We start from the raw sequence: 17,241 nt of genomic DNA, 5'->3' as shown, positions 1-17,241 counted from the left end.
TAAGCTGAGAAGATCTGGGAAGGAGTCAGTCAGAGAGCCCTGGGCCAGAGTTCCAGGGGCTCTGGGAGTGGTTGCCAGGTGAGTTGGACAGTCTGATTTCCAGTGGGGTCCCACACAGATGGGACATGGCTTAGGAGGAATCCCTGGCTGCGGGCATTACTTGGCCCAGTGGCCAGATTTCTGGCACTTGAAGCAAGATCCTGGGGGAGGAGGTCCTGTCAGAATGCCTGACTGCTGCAGCTTAGGCATTTTGAAGTTCTTGTGTGCTGGAGATGTGGGTGAGTTTTCTCTCACAGCAGAGGCAAGTAATTGTAACTCAGAAATACGTCACTGCTTGGCTGCCTCTTCTCTATTATTGTACACCTTGAAGGTGAGGTTAATTAAGTCCTGTTGTGGGGTTTGAGGGCCAGAATCTAATTTTTGGAGTTTTTTCTAATGTTGGGAGCGGATTGGGTAATAAAATGCATATTGAGAATAAGACGGTCTTCTGGCCTCTCTGGGTCTAGGGCAGTAAGGTGTCTAAGGGTTGTTGCCAAATGGGCCATGATCTGGGCTGGGTTTCTATATTTGATGAAAAAGAGCCTAAACACTAACTGATTTGGGAGAGGTCAGGTAAAGAAAAAAGCATTAACCTCAACTATGCCTTCAGGTCCAGCCACCTCTCTAAGAGGAAATTGTTGGGCAGGTCAGGGAGAGCTAGTCGCGGAACAAAACTGTAAGCCAGACCAGGTGTGAGGAGGGGAGGTGATAGAAGGATTACAGGGTAGGGGAGCGGAGGCTGAGGAAGAATTGGGACCTGTTTCAGCCTGGCGAGGAGCAGCCTGGGGAGGAAGGGAGAGGTCAGATGAGTCCAGAGAAAAGGAGGATTCAAAGGACTCAGAGCTTGAGATGGAGACTGAAGGAACAGACAGCAAGGAAGAAAGATTTGAGATGAGTTGCATTGGGAGCAGAGACTAGAGAGGGACTGATGTGTAAAAGAATGCCTGGATGTCAGGCACCTCAGACCATTTGCCCATTTTTTGACAAAATTATCTAGATCTTGTAGGATGGAGAAATTGAAAGTGCCATTTTCTGGCCATTTAGAACGATTGTCAAGCTTGTATTGGGGCCAAGCGGTGTTGCAGAAGAAAATAAGACACTTAGGTTTTAGGTCAGGTGAGAGTTGAAGAGGTTTTAAGTTTTTTAGAACACAGGCTAAGAGAGAAGAAGTGGGAATGGAGGGCAGAAGTTTGCCCATAGTAAAAAGTTAAGTTTAGAGAAAAGAGAGGGTAGAGACACAGAGAGAGGTGGGGTGGTACTTGCCACCCAGGGAAGGTGGTACTTGCCACCAAGGTGAAGGATCAAGGCAGGCATCCCAGACACCTCTGGAATGTGGGTGAATAATCAGGCAGGCGTCCCCGCAGTGATTAAACACCAAAAGAAGACTGTCTTCCCAAGTCTGTGACCAGCGCCAGAGTTTTGAGTTCATGGATAAAACGCATCTCCTCTGTCTTTACCAGAAAGGGAAAGGAACCAAAATTAAGGAAGGGAGAGATTGAAGGGTAGAGGGATAGCGAGAGAGGTTGGAGAAGACAATAAAAAGAGGCCACTTACCGGATTTAAAATTGGTGAGATGTTCCTTAGGCTGGTCTGAGGACCCGAGGTCGTAGGTGGATCTCCTCATGGAGTGAGTGTGAGGACAGGGGACCAGTCTCCTGAAGGGGTCCTCCTGTCCCAGGTCTTTGGCACCAAATGTCATGCACGTCCGTGTGAAGAGAGCCCACCAATAGGCTGTGTTTGAGCAACAAGGCTGTTTATTTCACTTGGGTGCAAGTGGGCTGAGTCTGAAAAGAGAGTCAGCAAAGGGAGATGGGGTGGGTCAGTTTTATAGGATTTGGGTAGGTAGTGGAAAATTACACTTAAAGGTGGTTATCTCTTGCGGGCAGGGGCAGGGGACACAAGGTGCAGAGTGGGGAGATCATGACACTCATTGTCCAGCAGAGGAATGTCACAAGGTCGATTGATTAGTTGGGGTGGGGCAGGAACAAATCACAATGGTGGAATGTCCTCTTTTGTGGTTCTTCAGTTGCTCCAGGCCATCTGGATGTATAAGTGCAGGTAAAAGGAGTTATGATGGCTTAGCTTGGGCTCAGAGGCCTGACATATCCCAGTAGAACACTCTGACCATAAAGTCTGCTAATATCTCAAGACTTAAGCAAAAACGTTATTTTATAGAAAGGGGTCTTTACAGTTTAGAGGTCTGAGGAAATAGGGGAAGCTTAACCCAAGATTCACTGACAAGCATTTGTTCTCATTGGTCAGCAGGGACAAGCAGCTCAGCTGTTCATTTATGAGGCAAAGAATGTGTCATAAGCAGTGCAAGGTCAGACATTAGCAGATCTGTAACCGAATCCAGGTTTGGCTGCTCATCATTTGAAAGCCAGACTCAAGAGACAAGGATTGGAGGAAGGAAAAGCAGGTTTAATCAGAGAGCCAGCAGACTGTGAAGATGGGAGACTATAGTCATAAAGATCATCTTAAATTTTAAAATCTTACCATAGGGATTTTATAGGAAAGCTTGGTATTGATATAGGGGTTAAGAAGAAATTACTTAGGCAGATAGGGAGATATGGGGTTCCTTGTTAAGGTCTTCCTCTTAATGAAAAGCAGCCCCCAAATCATTTTCTTCTCTAACAAAGAGCAGCCTGTAAAATCGAGTGGCAGACATAGACAAAAACGCTAGAAGTTTGCACAGGTGAATGCCGGCAGTTGTGCCAATAGGAAGAAACTACCTGGGAATAGGCATGTTCAAAATGGCAGCTCCATCTTCTCTTCTCTTTGCCAGCCACATGTACAGTAAGAGGCAGACAAGATGACACTGGCCAAGCAGAAAGCCATTTGCATGATAAGATTAGGGTGGGGCAACCAGCCTTCCCCATGCACCATGTAAACATCACACCTGGTCAAACCAATCTGTGGGCCTTACATAAGTCAGACACCTCCTCCTCAAGCCTGCCTGTAAAATCTGATGAGGTCCACCACTTTTTCCTGTTCAGATACCTCTTTCTCAAAAGAGGGAGAGAGCTGCTCCTCTTCTCTCCTTTCTTCTGCCTATTAAACTTTCTGCTTCTTAACCCATTCCATGTGTGCGTGTCCATATTGTTAATCTTCTTGGTGCAAGATGACCACTCCCAGGTATTTACCCCAGACAATGATGCCACTTCAGTAGGGGAGATGTGGAGTAGAATGCTGCAGGGTGTGGGGTCTGTGTGTCTTGTTTCAATGGCTAACTTGGGTTGTCATCTGTTCAGGGGTCTGGTTGGTATTATCTTGACTTTGGCCAAATGATGGTGGACTAACCATTAGTATTAGTGGCTCTCCCTAAGTGAAAGGATTCTGTAATCAGGGCTCCTGATTTGCCGGGTTTGTTTCAAGATTAGCCTCTGGAATTTCTCAAGGAAGTGCCTAATTAGATAAGCATGCATTGCCAGAAGGGAGTATCTAGAGAGGGAAGGAATGGGAAGGAATGAAGAGGTGAGAGGAGAGGAGGGTGATTAAAAGGATATATGTGTATATATATATTTACATATAGATAGATAGATACATATAGATATATTTATAAATAAATATATAAATATTTATATGTATGTATGTGTGTGTGTGTGTGTGTTTTTTTTTTTTTTTTTTTTTTAGAGGGAGTCTCACTCTTGTTGCCCAGGTTGGAGTGCAGTGGTGCAATCTTGGCTCACTGCAACCTCCACCTCCCGGATTTAGCAATTCTTGTGCCTCAGCCTCCCAAGTAGCTGGGATTATGACTCCCACCACCATGCCTGGCTAATTTTTTTGTATTTTTAGTAGAGGCAGGGTTTCACCATGTTGGCCAGGCTGATCTTGAACTCCTGACCTCAGGTGATCCGCCCACCTCAGCCTTCCAAAGTGCTGGGATTGCAGGCATGAGCCACTGCACCTGGCAATTAAAATATGTTTTTAGGCTGGTCCAAGTGCAGTGGTGTTTACAACTAATTGTTCACAACCAGTTACATATTTCTTTGTTCCTTCTCCACTCCCACTGCTTCACTTGACTACCCTAATAAAAAAAAATTAATAAATAAAACCAAATATATTTTTAAACTGCAAGTCCCCAGTTACGAACTCCTCACTGTCAAACTCCATTCCATTTCTATGGAAAACAGGTGATGCATCCATTCTGGCTACTTCCTGCTGAAAAGGGGCATAATTAGGCATCCATGGGGTAGAACCTATTCACCTGGAGTTGAAAGAATTCGCAAGTCCCTGGGCTTACAGAGGAGAATCTTCTGGGAAGGGCAGAGCAAGGTGGCCAAATAAAGAGTGTCACCAATCATCCCTCCAACAGGAGCACTAAGTTTGACAACTAGCTACACAAAGGGGTGCCTTCCTAGGACCCAAAAATCAGATGAGCACTCACAATGCCTGGTTTTGACTTCATATCGCTGAAAGAGGCACTGAAGAGGGAAACAAAGTCTTGAATTGCCAATGCCACCCCTCCCCAACCCCCCCAGCAGCAGCCATGTGGACAGAGAATCTGAGTTGGGAGGTGGAAAGCGCAACAACTGTGAGGCTTTGCATTGAATTCACTACTCCCTTGTCACAGCAGAAAGCGGAACTGGGCTGTCCTCAGCTGACCCATCCATGGCAGAAGCAGTTGGGCTGGCCCTAACCAGAGTGGAATCACCCATTTCAGTGGTCAGGGCTTGAGTTCTGGCAATACTTGCCACTGCAGGCTGGAGTGCTCTGGGTCCCTATGTGAACTTGAGGGAAAATGATTCAGTCAGAAAGAAAAGGTTGTCAGTGAGCAGTAAGAAATCATCTGAAGGTACAACACTCACTGGTAATAGAAAGTACACAGAAAAAACACAGAGTATTATAAGACTGTAGCTGTGGTACATAAAGGACTCTTATCTTAAGTAGAAAGACTAAAAGATAAAACAATAAAAAAAAACCTACAACAACTTTTCAAGACATAGACTGTGCAATAAGATGTAAACAGAAACAACAAAAAGTTGAAAAGCTGGAAGGCAAAGTTAGAGTTTTGTTTTGTTTTTTGAGATGGAGTCTCGCACTGTCACCCGTGCTGGTGTGCAGTGGTGCAATCTCAGCTCACTGCAACCTCCACCTCCCAGGTTCAAGCGATTCTCCTGCCTCAGCCTCCCAAGCAGCTGGGATTACAGGCACCCGCCACCACACCCAGCTAATTTTTTGTATTTTAGTAGCGACAGGGTTTCACTATGTTGGCCAGGCTGGTCTCAAACGTCTGACCTCGTGATCCACCTGCCTCGGCCCCCCAAAGTGCTGGGATTACAGGCATGAGTCACTGCACCCGGCCTGCAAAGTTGGAGTTTTTACTAGTTTTCTTTTTGCTTGCTTGTTTGTTTATTTATGCAAGCAGTGTTAAGGTGTTATCAGCTTAAAATAGTGGGTCATAAGATAGTATTTGCAAGCCTCATGGTAACCTCAAATCAAAAAACATACAATGGATACAAAACAAATAAAAAGCAATAAATTAAATTAAACCACCAGAGACAATCACCTTCACTAAAAACAGGATAGGAAAGAAGGAAAGGAAGACCAGAAAACAAACTAAAATGCCAGAAGTAAGTCTTTACTTATGAATAATAACATTAAATGTAAATTGACTAAAGTCTCCAATCAAAAGACATAGAGTCACTGAATGAATTAAAAAAAAAGAAACAATACCCAATGATCTGCTGCCCACAAGAAACACACTTCACTTATAAAGATACACACAGACTGAAAATGAATGGATGGAAAAAGATATTCCATGCCAATGGAGACCAAAGAAGAGCAGGAGTAGCTATACTTAGACAAAATAAATTTCAAGACAAAAACTATAAGAAGAGACAAAGAAGGTCATTATACAATGATGAAGGGGTCAATTCAGCAAGAGAATATGGCCATTGATAATATATATGCACCCAACACTGGAGCACCCAAATATAACAAGCAAATACTATTAGAGCTAAAGTGAGAGATAGACCCCAATACAATAATAGCTGGAAACTTCAACAACCCACTTTCAGCACTGGACAGATCTTCCAGCCAGAAAATCAACAAAGAAATGTCAGAATTAATGTGCACTACAGACAAAATGAACCTAATAGATATTTACAGAACATTTCCTTCAACAGCTACAGAATAAACATTAAATAAAGCTGCAGAATAAACACTGAATACAGCTGCAGAATAAACATCTTTTCCTCAGCACTTGGATCATTCTTAAGGATGGACCATGTGTTAGGTCACAAAACAAGTCTTAAAATATTCAAAAAAATCTAAAATAATATCAAGCGTCTTCTCTGACCACAATGAAATAAAACTAGAAATCAATAACGAGAAAAATATTAGAAAGTATTCAAACACAATGGAAATTAAACAATACACTACTGAATGACCAGTGGGTCAATGAAGAATTAAAAAATAAATTCAAAATTCCTCAAAACAAATGATAATGAAAACATGACATACCAAAACCTATGGGGTACAGTGAAAGCAGTACTAAGAGGGAAGTTTTAGCTATAAGTACCTACATCAAAAAAGAAGAAAAACTTCAAATAAACACACTAACAATGCATCTTAGAGAACTAGAAAAGCAAGAGCCAACCAAACCCAAACTCAGTAGAAGAAAAGAAATAATAAAGATCAGAGCAGCTGGGCATGGTGGCTCATGCCTGTAATCCCAGCACTTTGGGAGGCTGAGGCGGGCGGATCATAAGGTCAGGAGACCATCCTGGCTAACACGGTGAATGCCATCTCTACTAAAAATACAAAAAATTAGCCAGACATGGTGGCAGGCGCCTGTAGTCCCAGCTACTCGAGAGGCTGAGGCAGGAGAATGGCATGAACCCGGGAGGCAGAGCTTGCAGTGAGCCGAGATCGCACCACTGCACTCCAGCCTGGGCAACAGAGCGAGACTCCACCTCAAAAAAAAAAAAAAAAAAAAAAGAATAGAATAGAATAGAATGGAATAAAAATACTACTATTAAACCCTATACATCAAAAGTTCTTTTCAGGACAAAAAGGCACACAAGCTTGCAATTTCCGTAAACCAGCCAGACTAGCCCATGGTCAGCGGTTTCTTCATCAGGAAAAAGTTACTGAAATAAGTCTCTCGCCTAATTAAAGCCATTGTTATGGCTAGTGGTCAGTTAGCATCCAGTGGAGCTGCAAAGTGCTTTAACGTTGCTTATCTAGAGGCAAATGCTTGTTTGGCTGCTTGAGAAAAAGAAAAGCTTTGTGGCATTTAGAACATAGTTTACTTTTTTTTTTTTTTAGATGGAGTCTCACTGTGTCATCCAGGCTGGAGTGCAGTGGTTTGATCTCGGCTCACTGCAACCACTGTCTCCCAGGTTCAAGCGATTCTCCTGCCTCAGCCTCCCGAGTAGGTGAGACTACAGGCACATGCCACCATGCCTGGCTAATTTTTTGTATTTTCAGTAGAGATGGGGTTTCCCCATGTTAGCCAGGATGGTTTTGATCTCCTGACCTGATGATCTGCCCACCTCAGCCTCCCAAAGTGCTGGGATGAACATAGTTTACTTTTTAAGTGAAAGAGTGTGTGACTTAACCTTTGCTGGCATGGTCTTAGGTTCTGTTTATAATTTGGTATCTTTTTTTTTTGAAACATGATCTTGCTCTGTTCCCCAGGATGGACTGGAGTGGCACAGTCATAGCTCACTGTAGCCTCGAACTCCCAGGCTCAAGCTATCTTCCCACCTCAGTCTCCCAAATACCTGGTGTAGGAGATTGGTCAGGGTGGTGGGAGAAATTATAAAGATAGAGTTACAGGAAATAGACAAAAACTTTCTTGGAAGGCCAGGTGGTTTGCATCACTTCAGGAAAAGATTTGACTGGAGGAAGCTGAATTCTCTTAAAAGCTTAGGGCGTAGATACATAGGAATGTAGAGGAGTTTATCTAAATAGCTTGTTCACTCATGTGGTCCTAAGACTGACCTTTGATCATCTGCAGGTGCATGACTGCTCTCTACTCAGGAGGTCAGCAATGTTAATTACTCTCCAGTGGTGTTTACTTGAGACCTTTGTCATTTAATCTGTACTGAATAAATGCAAACTTCGCCAGCTTATCGAGGCCAATGCTGTGGACTCAGGCAGCAGAGCCCCTTAGCCACACTGACAGGCAAAATGTCTGTGTCAGTGTACGTCTTTCATCCATCACTGGGTCAGGGTCCACAGGTCGGACCTGGCAACCTGATACTACAGGTGCATGCCACCATACCTGGCTTAATTTGCTATCTTATTGTTGCAGAAAGTCTGTTCTGTCTTGTGATTTTTATTTGACCATTAACGGTGGTCAGTTTTTGTGTCTAAACCACAAAAGGAAGGTATGTCTGGCCTCCCATCCCATTATGTCTGGGAACTAAGTTTTTAAGATTTTTTTACAGGGGCTTCCCTTGGCCAAGGAGGGATCCATTCTGTCAGTAGCAGTGGGAAGGGGGAGCTTGGGATTTAATTATTAGTTTACATTCCCCCTTTTTTTGGTCATTATATGCCAGATGCAGCATCGATGGCCAAACTTCTATTTTGTCCCATATTATTGCTGGGGTGGTGTGTCTGCCTACCCAGGCCCAACATGTTGGTGGGACCCCATGGCCAAGGGATTTGGAGTCAAAATATTTATAGCCAACTAAATGTTCCAGGCCAGATGGGAATGGCGGTGGGCAGGTTCTCATTAACCCTGGGAACCCTTTAACATAAGAGCCAAAAATCAAATGCCAAAAGGCGAGGTTATAAAATTGGCATCTATTTAAGTTCTATGCATTGAGCTACTGTAATCTTAGTTGTAGTTACACACTTGTAGCAATTAGCTATGCAAAACATAAGCATTTTCCTAAAACCATTTAAGCTAAGGAATTTAGAGACTTTCAATGTGCTGCAAGGCCTTTTGTAGTCTTTTTAGTAATTACTCCTAAGGTGGCTGATAAAATTGTTTATATAATTGGCATCATTTTATTACTGGGAGCACTATACCCAGAAGGCTTTGTCACCAGGTGATATTGTTTGGCTGTGTCACCACCCAAATCTCATCTTGAATTCCCACACATTGTGGGAGGGACCTGGTGGGAGGCAATTGAATCATAGGGGCAGGTCTCATGCTGTTCTCATGATAGTGAATAAGTCTCATGAGATCTGATGGTTTTAAAAACAGGAGTTTCCCTGCACAAGCTCTCTTTTTGCCTGCTGCCATCCATGTAAGACGTGACTTGCTCCTTCTTGCCTTCCTTCATGATTGTGAGGCTGCCCCAGACACGTGGAACTGTCAATCCTTTTTCCTATATAAATTACCCAGAATCGGGTCTGTCTTTACCAGCAGCATGAAAACAGACTAATACACCAGGTATCTGGATATCTTTCCATAATTTTTGTTTAATTCTATGGAAAGCAAAACTTTTTATGGTGGGGATGGATGGAGAGAGGCAACATAGTAGCCCAAGACACAGTCTTATTTTGGCAGATGTTTGGGTGTCTGTGTGCCCATTCTTGAGTAGGAGGGTCTGAAATAATTCTATCCCTCAAATTTGGCCCTTACAATCTCACATGCCCACCTCTTATATGACAGTCCCTGAGCCTAGAGGGAAGGGGCTTACACAGTTTTAGCAGCAGGCCATTAGCAATGAAAGCACATAAGTCCCAGTGAGATTCTAAATAGTTTTTAAATTTCAGAGATATCAGGCCAGGCATGGTGGCTCATGCCTGTAATCCCAGCACATTAGGAGTCCAAGGTGGGAGGATCACTTGAGGTCAGGAGTTCAAGACCTGCCTGGCCAACATGGGGAAACCCCATCTTTACTAAAAACACAAAAAATTAGCTGAGTGTAGTGTCAGGCACCTGTAATCCCAGTTACTTGGGAGGCTGAGGCAGGAGAATCACTTGAACCTAGGAGGCAGAAGTTGCAGTGAGCCAAGATTGCACTACTGCACACCAGCCCAGGTGACAGAGTAAGACTCCATCTCAAAAACAAAATTACTGCACAGCAAAAGAAACTACCATCAGTGGCCGGGAGTGGTGGCTCACGCTTGTAATCCCAGCACTTTGGGAGGCCGAGGCGGGCAGACCACGAGGTCAGGAGATCGAGACCACGATGAGACCCCGTCTCTACTAAAAATACAAAAAATTAGCCGGGCGTGGTGGCGGGCGCCTGTAGTCCCAGCTACTCGGAGAGGCTGAGGCAGGAGAATGGCATGAACCCGGGAGGTGGAGCTTGCAGTGAGCCGAGATTGCGCCACTGCACTCCAGCCTGGGCGACAGAGCGAGACTCTGTCTCAAAAAAAAAAAAAAAAAAAAAATCAGAGTGAACAGGCAACCTACAGAATGGGAGAAAATTTTTGCAATCCACCCATCTGACAAAGGGCTAATATCCAGAATCTACAAAGAACTTAAACAAATTTACAAGAAAAAATCAAACAACCTCATCAAAAAGTGGGTGAAGGATATGAACAGACTCCTCAAAAGAAGACATTTATGCAGCCAACAGACACATGAAAAAATGCTCATCATCTCTGGCCATCAGAGAAATGCAAATCTAAACCACAATGAGATACCATCTCACACCAGTTAGAATGGCAATCATTAAAAAGTCAGGAAACAACAGGTGCTGGAGAGGATGTGGCGAAATAGGAACATTTTTACACTGTTGCTGGGACTGTAAACTAGTTCAACCATTGTGGAAGTCAGTGTGGCGATTCCTCAAGGATCTAGAACTAGAAATACCACTTGACCCAGCCATCCCATTACTAGGTATATACCCAAAGGATTATAAATCATGCTTCTCTAAAGACACATGCACATGTATGTATATTGCGGCACTATTCACAATAGCAAAGAGTTGGAACCAACCCAAATGCCCATCAATGATAGACTGGATTAAGAAAATGTGGCACATATACACCATGGAATACTATGCAGCCATAAAAAAGGATGAGTTCATGTCCTTTGTAGGGACATGGATGAAGCTGGAAACCATCATTCTGAGCAAACTATTGCAAGGACAGAAAACCAAACACTACATGTTCTCACTCATAGGTGGGAATGGAACAATGAGAACACTTGGACACAGGAAGGGGAACATCACACAATGGGGCCTGTCCTGGGATGGGGGAGAGGGGGGAGGGATAGCATTAGGAGATATACCTAATGTAAATGACGAGTTAATGGGTGCAGCACACCAACACGGCACATGTATACATATGTAACAAACCTGCACGTTGTGCACATGTACCCTAGAACTTAAAGTATAATAATAAAAGAAAAGAAAAGAAAAAGAAAAAAAAGTTAGCCTGGTATGGTGGTGTGCACCTGTAATCCCGGTTTCTGGGGAGGCTAAGGCATGAGGATTGCTTGAACCTGGGAGGCAGGGGTTGCAGTGAGCCAAGAGCATGCCAGTGCACTCCAGCCTGTGTGACAGAGAGACTCTGTCTCAAAAAAAAAAAAAAAAAAAATGAGAGTTGGCTAGGTAAAGGAAAGAAAGTATCAAAGAGAGAAAAGAAGGGAGTTCCTGACTGCAGGAACACCACTGGGCAATAGCAGGGAAGTGGGAAGGAGAAGCCAAAGGAGGCTAATGTGGATGAGGAAGAGGGTGATGCAATATTCTTCTGAAGAACTAGGCAGGGACTTGTTCACTCCAGACCTTACAGGACTCCTGAGGCACCATCTTCATGGTTGGCAGAGAAGTTGAGTCTGTAGACCCTGACAAAATCTGACTGGACCAGGGATCAGTGGCTAGGTCAAAGATTATCCAATAGGATCACTCCAGTTTGGATGGTAACTAGTCCAGCCAATCAGCTCTCCTCTGGCATGCGTTCCACTGTCCATGGTTCTGAAGTATCTTTGCAAAATAAGACTGGTGATCCCAATCAACAGGTTGGCCACATAACTCTGTATTAGTTAGCTACTGCCGTGTAACAAATCATCACAAACTTAGAGGCTTGAAACAACACTCACTCATTATTTTCATGGTGTCTTCATCAGGAATCTGGGCAAGATTTATCTAGATTCTATTCTCAGGGTTATACAATCAAGGAGTTGACCAAGCCGTGTTTTCATCTGGAGTCTGGGGAAGAACTGTGTTCAAACTCATTAGTGTTGTTGGCAGAATTCAGTTCATTGCAGTGTAGAACTGAGGCCCCTGTTTTTTTAGCTCATTGTTAGCCAGGGATCACTCTGCTCCTAGAAGATGTTCTTGGGTTTTTGTCATGTGGCCCTTACCATCTTTAAAGCCAGCAATGACAGGTCAAATCCTTCTCAAGGTCTGAATCTCTCTGGCTTCTGACTTTCTTGATATTTGACTTCTACATTCAGGTTTATAGAGTTTGTGTGATTAACTCAGGCTCACCTGGACAATTTCCCTTTGATAAATTTAAGGCCAATTGAGGAAGTGGCTCAATCTGCAGTGTGGTGCAGTGCTGAGGAGCTGAGGCCATGGCCACCTCAATGCCAGACTGTCCAGTGAGCAGCATGGCCAAAGCCATCAGCCAGAGCAGCCTTAGAGCAGAAGCAGCAGCTGCCACCGTTTGCAAAGCCCAGCTGAGCTGGCCTTGGTATTGTCGATGCCACTGAAGAGGTTGAAGGAGGAAGACAAAGAACTCCTCATTGAGCTCTGGGTCAAGGCTGTCAGTGATGGTGAAAACACAGGAATCTACCTTTTTTCCCAGAGATTCCTCATGATTCTTTAGCTCAAAAGAGTTGTCTTTAGTGTCACAACTGTTGATCTGAAAAATGAAACCTGCAGATCTGCAAAACAAGGCTCCTGGGAACCACCCACCACTTATAACTTTCAACAGTGAAGTCAAATAAGTTTGAGGAATCTCCTGAAGAAGTCTTATGTCCTCCCAAGTACTTAAAGCTTTCATCAAGACACCCAGAATCAAATACTGCTGGAATGGATATCTTTGCCAAATTCTCTGCATAGATCAAGAATTCAAGGCCAGAGGTTAATGAAGCATGAGTGAAGGGTCTCTTAAAAACCCTGCAGAAAATGGTGATTATTAAAAAGTCAAGAAACAACAGATGCTGGTGAGGTTGCAGAGAAAAAGAAACACTTTGACACTGTTGATGGTAGTGTAAATTAGTCCAACCATTGTGGAAGACAGTGTGGTGATTCCTCAAAGATCTAGAAGCAGGAAAAACATTTGACCCAGCAATCCCATTAGTGGGCATATACCCAAAGGAATATGCATCATTCTGTTATAACGATACATGCACGCATATGATCACTACAGCACTATTCACAATAGCGAAGACATGGAATCAACCCAAATGCCCATCAATGACAGACTGGATGAAGAAAATGTGGTACATATACTCCATGGAATACTATGCAGCCATAAAAAGGAACAAGATCATGTCTCTTGCAGGGACATGGATGGAGCTGGAGCAGTTATTCTCAGCAAACTAACACAGGAACAGAAAATCAAATGTCGCATGTTCTCATTTATAACTATGAGCTGAACGATGGACACAGGGAGGAGAACAACACACAATGGGGCCTGTCAGTGGGGCAAGGAGAGGAAGAGCATCAGGAAGAATAGCTAATGAATGCTGGGCTTAATACCTAGGTGATGGGTTGATCTCTGCAGCAAATCACCATGGCACACATTTACCTATGTAGCAAACCTGCACATCCTGCACATGTACCCTGGAACCTAAAATAAAAGTTAAAAAAAAAACTGCAAAAACTTATGAATATCTGAATTCTCCTCTCCCTGATGAAATTGATGAAAATAGCATGCAGGACACTAAGTTTTCTACACGTAAATTTCTGGATGGCAATAAAATGGCATTAGCTGATTGCCATCTGCTGCCCGAACTGCATATTGTCAAAAAAAAATCACAACTTTGATATTCCAAAAGGAAGGTCTGGCCAGGCACGGTGTTCATGCCTGTAATCCCAGCACTTTGGGAGGCCAAGGTGGGTGGGTCACTTGAGGTCAGGAGTTGTAGACCAGCCTGGCCAACATGGTGAAACCCATTTCTACTAAAAATACAAAAATTAGCCAGGCTTGTGATGGGTGCCTATAATCCCAGCTACTTGGGAGGGTGAGGCAGGAGAATACCTTGAACCCAGAAGGCGGAGGTTGCAGTGAGCCGAGATCATACCACTGCACTCCAGCCCTGGCGATAAAGCGAGACTCCATCTCAAAAAAAATAAACAAAATATAGAAAAAAAAGGAATGACTGGCATCTGGAGATACCTAATTAATACAAGTAGTAGGGATACGTTCAACAATACCTGTCCCAATGATAAAGAGATTGAAATAGTGACAGAAATAGTTAATGTAGTAATGTAACCAAAAGACTCACCAAGTAAACTTGCATTTATGACAGAGATGTCTTCGTGTCTTCTCCTTAAAATACGCTTTTCCTAACAGACCACTCCTCTTCCTATAGAGGAGAAATTGTATTTAGCACGAACACGAGTTATTCAAGGATTAGGATCAAGGACAGAAAAGGTATAGAATTTATCTTAAAAATAAACACTCCTGGCCAGGTGTGATGGCTCATGCCTGTAATCCCAGGACTTTCAGAGGCCAAGAGAGGCAGATCACCTGAGGTCAGGAGTTCAAGAGCAGCCTAGGCAGCACGGTAAAACCCCGTTTCTACTAAAAATACAAAAATTAGCAGGGCGTGGTGGCACACATCTGTAATCCCAGCTACTTGAATCGCTTGAATCCGGGAGGCAGAGATTGCAGTGAGCCGAGATCACACCATTGCACTGCAGCCTGGGCAACAAGAGCAGAACTCTGACTCCAAAAAAAAAAAAAAAATGTGTGTGGCACTACCCCCTCACTCTTTTGCTCCTGCTCTTGCCATGCGATGTGTCTGCTCCACCTTCACCTTCCACCCACCATGACTGTAAGCTTCCTGAGGCCCTCACCAGAAGGAAATGCTGAAGCCACGCTTCCTGCACAGCCTGAAGAACCATGATCCAGTTAAAAGCCTCTTTTCTTTATAACAGGGGTCCCCATCCCCTAGGCCAGGAACCAGTGCTTGTTAGGAATTAGGCCACACAGCAGGAAGTGAGCAGTGGGTGTGTGTGAGCATTACCGTCTGAGCTCCACCTCCTGTCAGATCAGCGGCGGCATTAGATTCTCACAGGAGTTTGAACCCTATTGTGGATTTAGGTTGCATGCTCCTTATGAGAATCTAGGCTGGGTGCAGTGGCTCATCGGCTGGGTGCAGTGGCTCATGGCTGTAATCCCATCACTTTGGGAGGCCGAGATGGGCAGATCACCAGAGTTCAGGGGTTCAAGATCAGCCTGGCCAACATGGCCAAACCCCATCTCTGCTAAAAATACAAAAATTAGCCAGGTGTGGTGGTGCATGCCTGTAGTAGCAGCTACTCGGGAGGCTGAGGCAGGAGAAGCTTGAACCTAGGAGGCAGAGGTTGCAGTGAGCCGAGATTGCACCATTGCACTCCAGCCTGGGCGACAAAAGCAAAACTCCATCTCAAAACAAAGAATCTAATGCCTGATGATCTGATGATCTAAGGTGAAACAGTTTCATCCGGAAACCATTTCCTCCTCCCCTGACCTCCACCCCAGTCTGTGGAAAAATTGTCTTCCACGAAACCAGCCCCTAGTGCCAAAAAGGTTGGGGAGCACTGCTTTATGAATTACCCAGTCTCAGATATCCCTTTATCCTTTTTTTTTTTTTTGAGATGGGGTCTCACTCTGTTGCCCAGGCTGAGTGCAGTACAGTGTGATCATGGCTCACTGCAGCCTTGACCTCTCAGGCTCAAGCAATCCTCCCACTTCAACCTCCCAAGTAACTAGAATACAGGTATGCACCACTATGCCAGGCTAATTTTTAATTTTTTTGTAGAGATGGGGGCTCACTATGTTGTCCAGGCTGGTCTCAAACTCCTGGATGTAAGTGATCCAGGAGGTGGGAGCACCTCAGCCTCCCAAAGTGCTGGGATTACAGGCATGAGCCACCACACCCAGCCAGTCTTCCTTTATAGCAATGCAAGCACAGCCTAATCCAGAGTGTGTTGCTACATGAGACTGACATTTGAATGAGTAGACTAGATAAAGCAGATGACCCTCCCCCATGTGGCCAGGCCCCTTCTCATCCACTGAAAGCCTAAATAGAACAAAAGGTTGAGCAAGAATTTGGTCTCTCCGTCTGATGGCCTTGAGCTGAGATTCTGGACCCTTCCTGCCTTTGGACTTGGATTTGAACTTACACCATCAGCTCTCCTGGTTCTCGGCCCTTTAGACTTGCGTTCTTGGGACTCTCAGTCTCCATTATCATGTGAGACCACTCCTTAGAGTAAATTACCATGTGTATATCTTGTCTGTTCTATTTCTCTGGAGAATCCAACTTATACAGGCCCTAACCCAACTTATACAGGCCCTAACCCAACTTATACAGGCCCTAACCCAACTTATACAGGCCCTAACCCAGCTTATATAGACCCTGTATAACCCAACTTATATAAGCCCTAACCCAACTTATACAGGCCCTGTATAACCCTTATACAAGCCTTAACCCAACTTTTACAGGCTCTAACCCAACTTATACAGGTCACCACATCCAGCTAATTTTTGGTGCTAATTTAATAGTGTGGCTTATGGAGTTAGAGCTATAGCAGGCGGGGTGTGGTGGCCCATGCCTGTAATCCCAGCACTTTGGGAGGCCAAGGTGGGTGGATCACCTGAGGTCAGGAGTTCAAGACCAGCCTGGGTAACATGGTGAAACCCATCTCTACTAAAAATACAGAACTTAGCCAGGCATTGTGGCTCACACCTGTAGTCCCAGCTACTTGGGAGGCCGAGGCAGAAGGATCACTTGAACCCAGGAGTTCGATTCCAGCCTGGACAACACAGTGAGACCTCGTCTCCATTAAAATAAATAAACAATTTTTAAAAATTTTAAGAGCTCTAACAGTTTGGCATGTTGCCTGAATCATGGACCAGAAAGTGACCTACACCAAATGAAGCTGGAATACCAGAACTACCTTGATACACAAAGAAGGGAAGGGATATAGCAGTTAGGATACAAGGCTGGGCACAGTGGCTCACACCTGTAATCCCTGCACTTTGGGAAGCCGAGTTGGGAAGATTACTTGGGGCCAGGAGTTTGAGGCTTCAGTGAGCCATGATCTTGCCACTGCACTCCAGCCTGGGTGACAGAGCAAGACTCCATCTCACAAAAAAAAAAATAAAATAAAATAAAATAAAAGGATT

General features: G+C 44.3%; 1 pseudogene; it reads left to right on the top strand.

Annotated features, from left to right (window-relative positions):
- The first annotated feature begins 223 nt into the window (after positions 1 to 223).
- Positions 224 to 13,892, top strand: LOC116479483 (chloride intracellular channel protein 4-like; annotated as a pseudogene).
- Positions 13,893 to 17,241: the final 3,349 nt, after the last annotated feature.

Source organism: Hylobates moloch, unplaced genomic scaffold (genome assembly GCF_009828535.3).
Source record: "Hylobates moloch isolate HMO894 unplaced genomic scaffold, HMol_V3 SCAFFOLD_12, whole genome shotgun sequence".
Lineage (NCBI taxonomy): Eukaryota > Metazoa > Chordata > Mammalia > Primates > Hylobatidae > Hylobates > Hylobates moloch.
The sequence above is the reverse complement of the archived record's forward strand: the minus strand, read 5'-3'. Positions and strand labels throughout refer to the sequence as shown.